Here is a 5,844-nt window from a genome sequence, read left to right as displayed (position 1 = left end):
GTGGCAATTTTGATATCTCAGCACTGCGCTTTTTCCCTCACTTCGCAATACTGCGACCCTGAGGGGAGAATTCTAATTTTGGTTGGCACTCTTGAAAATAAAGAGGTGACATTAGTTTCTTGCTACGCTCCCAACAACAAGCAACTAGCTTTTTGCAGGAAACTTTGCGCTAAGGTGCAACAATTAGCTAAAGGCGCTTTACTCCTAATGGGGGACTTTAACTTGACTCTGGACCCCTTAGTTGATAACTCTAGCAAGCGGCCCTCGCTCTCCAGTCAGCTCCATAGGAATGCAAAGGGCTTTAGCCAGCTACTGGCGGAATATGATCTCCTAGACCTCTGGCGCGTTAAACATCCAATGGACAGAGATTACACATTTTTCTCCCCAGTGCACGAATCCTATTCTAGAATAGATTTAGCATTTAGCAGACAAGTGGACTCTACAGTCCATCTGTAAAATCTCCATTCTTCCCATGTCCTGGTCGGATCACTCCCCACTATACATCGAATGGGACATAAATAGTAGAAGGGTTACCCCGGCCCCCTGGCGCTTAGGTAAACTCAGTCTTCTTCAGCCCGAGACCACGCAGGCGATCCAAACCACCTTGGATCATTATCTCTCTGAGAACTCTCCCCAGGAGACATCTATCTTCACATTCTGGTGCGCCCTCAAAGCAGTAACACGAGGGACGGCGATTCAAACTGCGGCTAAGCTTAAAAGGGCATATCGTAAGAAATTTGAACAAGCTGAGCTCACAGTCGCTTCCCTGGAGAGCTCCCACAAGGCGCATCCGCACGATAAAGCCCTCCTCAAGTCATTGAAAGAAGCAAGGGAGGCGGTTAATGTTTTCTATCTAGCGGAGGTCCAACGCAACCTACATAGACTGAACCAAAAATGTTATGTTTATGGCAACAGAGCTGGTAGATTACTGGTGAGGAAGCTGAGGGGGAAGAGAGCAAAAGAAAAAATCCATATTGTCCATTCAGATAGGGGTAAGAGAGTCTACGATCCCGACGAAATTGCAAATGTCTTTGCATCTTATTACTCTAAATTATACAACTTAAGGGGGGATTCTTCTACTTTCCAACCTACAGGCATAGATGTTCAGAATTTTCTGAGTAGCTTTCCTCTCCCCTCGCTGTCGTTGGAGTCATGTAGCTCACTCAGTGCACCTTGGACTTTAGCCGATGTCGAAAAGGCTATTGACTCCCTTCCAGCGGATAAGGCCCCGGGACCCGATGGTTACCCTTCTGGTTTTTATAAATCCTTTAAGGAGAACTTGGCCCCGGTCCTCTTGACAGTGTTTAATGAAGCCTCAGAGTCTGGCCACTTCCCCAAAGAGATGCTGGAAGCTCAAATCATCACCATTCCCAAACCGGGAAAAAGCCCTACCTCAGTCCAAAATTTTAGACCAATTGCTTTATTAAACACGGATCTAAAAATCTATGCCAAATTAATTGCTAACCGTATCAGTCCCCTTCTCCCATCCCTAATCAACCCTGATCAAGTGGGCTTCGCTTTAAACAGACAAGCCCCGGATAATACGCGTAGGGTGATTAATGTTATTGAGCACTCTGCCTGTAGAGGAGAACCCCTCCTGGTTTTGTCTCTGGACGCCGAAAAGGCGTTCGATAGATTGAACTGGGACTTTATGAGATTAACGCTGGACAAATTTGGCTTCTCGGGAAGGATCTTAGACTCTATCCTGGCTCTCTACTCCACACCCAGTGCGCGGGTCTTTGTTAACGGATGCCTTTCTTCACCCTTCAATATTTCTAATGGCACGCGGCAGGGTTGTCCGCTATCTCCTCTTATTTTTGCATTGGCGATAGAACCCTTGGCTACCTGCATTAGATCCCGGGACTCAATTAGAGGCCCGGTTATAGGGGGCATTTCCCACAAAATTAGCTTGTTTGCGGATGATATACTGCTATGTCTTTCTGACCCCGAGGCTTCCTTGACAGTTCTTCATGACGTCCTACAAAGTTATTCGGATGTTTCCTTTTATAAATTAAATACAAATAAGACTGAAGCCCTCCCACTCAATATAACTCTGACCGTGGTCTCTAGGTTGAAGGATTCGTACAAATATGCCTGGAAGTCCTACTCTTTGAGATATCTAGGAATTAATTTAACCAGAGAAGATAATTTGATTGAGTGTAATTACGCCCCGTTATTAAAAACGTTTACGGAGCTGACTGGGGAGTGGATACTACAGGAGGTGTCTTGGTTAGGTAGGATTGCTGCTGCCAAAATGGTCCTATTGCCGAAATTAATGTACCTGTTTCACGCCATACCTAGGCCCCTTCCCAGAATCTTTTATAATAAATTTAACCAGGTCCTGATCAGATATGTGTGGGGAGGCTCTAGACCAAAAATTGCAAAAAAAACTCTCATTTTGCCCAAATTATCTGGAGGGGTAGCAATTCCAGATATAGAAAAATACCATGCTGCATGCCTGATGAGTCAGTCTAGTGACTGGTTCGACACCTCGAATCCGAAACCTTGGGTTATCCTGGAAGCTTCACGCTTAGACGCTGTTTCACTTCCTGACCTGTTTTGGTTACCACTGTCTGCTGCTCGGAGTAGGGCCGGATCCTGCAAGTCTATTAAAACGACTCTAGATTCATGGCATAAACTAGTGCTCTCTTCGGAAGAGATTATTTTACCTGCCCCCTGCCTGTCGTTATCTGCTCTTATGTCATCGATTCCTAATGTCTCCCTAGAGGAGTGGATCCGTAGGGGGCTCTCCACTGTGGGCGATTTATTTGTAGGCGACGTCTTGATGTCCTTTTCTCAACTGCAAGAGAGATTTGGGATTCGGACTCAAGACTTTTTCAAATACTTGCAGGTGAGGAGTTGGTTACACTCATTTACTCCCTCACATCTCCACAAACCATCTCTTCCGGCTTATATTATAAGCCGATTGGAATCGTCCTCACATAAATATGGGATTACGTGGTGGTACCAATTTCAATTGACTAATGGCCCACAGACAAAATTAAAAGCTCAGACTTTATGGGAAAGAGATTTGAATAGGTCTTTGGTTGATGCAGATTGGGACAGTATATTTAGATCTTGTTTTAAAGTCTCCAAATGTGTTAACCACTCTGAAATGTTCTACAAGCTTATACAGAGGGCCTACTTTACCCCTGCAAAACAACACAGGATCTGGCCTTCACAATCTAAATTATGTTGGAGAAAATGCGGCTCTACGGGGGATATCTATCACATCTTCTGGGCATGCCCTCATATACAACCACTTTGGAGAGAAGTTTTACACATGGCTAGCATAGTGTTAGGGCTCAACATCCCCATGGACCCAGCTCTGGCGCTATTCCATTTATACGTTGACCACCTCTCTGTAGGTGATCGCTACGTCTTGGGACATATCTTGATAGCCACTAAAGCCGCTATGGCACAATTGTGGAAGTCTGAGAATATTCCTACCCTAGCGTTTATTCAAAATAAAATCCACAAACATTTCATTTTCGAAACAGCAGAGGCTAAATACTCTTCCTCAGCTAACTCTATCCACCTGAAATGGGTAGGATGGTCCGACTATAGGAGTAGAGAGGGTAGACTGACAGTTTATAGCTCTCCAATTGATGTGTCTGTGCTTTACCCATCCTAGATTGACCTCTACAAGAAGGTTGTACTATCAGGTATTTTCTAAGTTTAATATATTTTAGTCCTTGTTTTTTCTCAATGCTTTCTCCTCCTCATGTATTTGAAAGCCTAATGTAGCCATTTGTATATTCATCCGGCTGTGAACTGTTTATAATCTGTATATTGTAACCATTCTGGACTTCCCCTGTGTTTCCCCTACCTCTCTTTTTTCTGTTCCCCATTTTTGTGTGTAAACCCTTTAATAAAAATGTAATGTTTAAAAAAAAAAAAAAGAACTTCTCCGCCGGAATGGTCGGCTGACCAAAGTACAGAGAACTAACACAGATCAAGAGTTAGTCAAACTATTGAGACACTGTGATTGCCTGAGTCTTCGACAAGGACTTGTCATTCGCACAAGTCTTGACCCTGGGACCCACCAGCCCATTCATCAGATCGTAGTACCAAAAGAACGAGCCTGCTTCTTACTCACCGCTTTCCACAACCAGTCTGGCCATTTCAGGACACAGAAGACTGAGGCGACTCTGAGGAGGCGGTACTTCTGGATTGGAATGCGGGCTGATGTTGAAAGATGGTGCCGCGACTGCGTGAGTTGCAACCTGAAACGCCCAGCTGAAGCCACCTAGAAAGACCCCCTTCACCCGATTCCCAGCAGCTGCCTGGCCGAATTGGTGATATTAGATCACGTAAAGCTCAAACCAAGTTCCACCGGCGTCCAATACGCCCTAACGATCATGGACCACTATAGCCGATTCCTGGTGGTAGTCCCCGCACGTGACCGAACCGCAAAGACGACAGCCGAGCTCTTCGTGAAGCATTTTGTCCGGCCTTACGGATACCCTCATCGGGTCCTGACGGATCAGGGCGAGGCCTTTGAATCTCAATTGTTCCATGAACTATGTAACATGTACGGGTGCCGCAAGTTAAGGACCACCGCCTACCACCCGAAGGGGAACGGACTCTGCAAGAGAGCCAATTGGATGGTGATAAGGATGCTTCAAAGCCTTTCCATGGAATCAAGGACTCAATGGCCCAAAGTCCTATCTGAGATGACATATCTGTATAACAATACAGAACACTGTTCAACAGGCTTTAAGCCCTTCTATCTGATGTTTGGGAGACAAGGCAGACTCCCCAAGGACCTGGAGTTGACCCCAGAGCTTGAAGAACCCAATACTTCGCAAACTGACTGGGTACAAGAGCACCAGCACCACATCGAGACCTCAAGACAAGTTGTAGAGAAGCGACTGGAAGTCGTACACGCCAGGCAAGAGAGAAACTATAATGCTAATGCACGGCTGGTGCCTCTACAAATAGGCGACAGAGTGTGGCGAAAGAAAAACTGCTGAACCAGTAAACTCGACACCATGTGGGAGGCTGTGCCCTACACCATCACAAGAGCTCCGACTGATGACCTGTATACGTACCAGATCAAGGGAGAAGATGGTCGACTCAGCACTGTACCTCGTGACCAACTGAAGTTGTGCACTTCCGAAGAATCTGTACCGCAGGAGGGGAGTCCTGTGGCGGACGGATGGGGGCCCCAGGGAGGTATACTACTTGATGACACCATTAAGTTAGGCAAACTAGGCAAATGTCTAGGGCATTTGGAATGCGGCTGTATCTGCATATGAAATGCTATATTATAGTGTATTCCTGGAAATCACTGTAACGTAGCATTTCATATGCAGATATACAGCCACAGTCGCACACAGTATACAGGCATGCCGCATATCCTTTTAATCAGCAGAAGATGCTTGTGCATCGTAATCACATAGCAATGCAAATAAGATGCATGTCTGGCAAAAGAACGCGCCTGTCTTTAGTAGAGCTGCCAGCTGATTCAGGTAAGTTGGGGTCATACACAGAGGGTGATTTATCATCCCCAGTTCAGTTGGAGTGACACTTTCCCAGAACTCAGGTTATATATATCATGCACAGGCGGAGTAAGTACAGGGAGAGGAACATCCGCAACTAAGGAGGATTAAATTATCACAACGCCCTGCAGCCTGTCTCACCACCTTTATAGAATCTTCTAAATTACTGTGTCATAATTACATGTTGTAATATTATAGCATGTCATTAATTAATTTACATCCTGAACCAAGCAATAGTTATGACATAATAATAGAAATGCAATTTACATGTTATTAAAACAAAGATGCTGCAATCGTATTAGATGCAATCATTCATTTTCTGTCATTGATTTAATAAAAG

The sequence above is a fragment of the Pseudophryne corroboree genome, chromosome 1 (assembly GCF_028390025.1).
Source record: "Pseudophryne corroboree isolate aPseCor3 chromosome 1, aPseCor3.hap2, whole genome shotgun sequence".
NCBI lineage: Eukaryota > Metazoa > Chordata > Amphibia > Anura > Myobatrachidae > Pseudophryne > Pseudophryne corroboree.
This window is presented reverse-complemented; position numbering follows the sequence as displayed.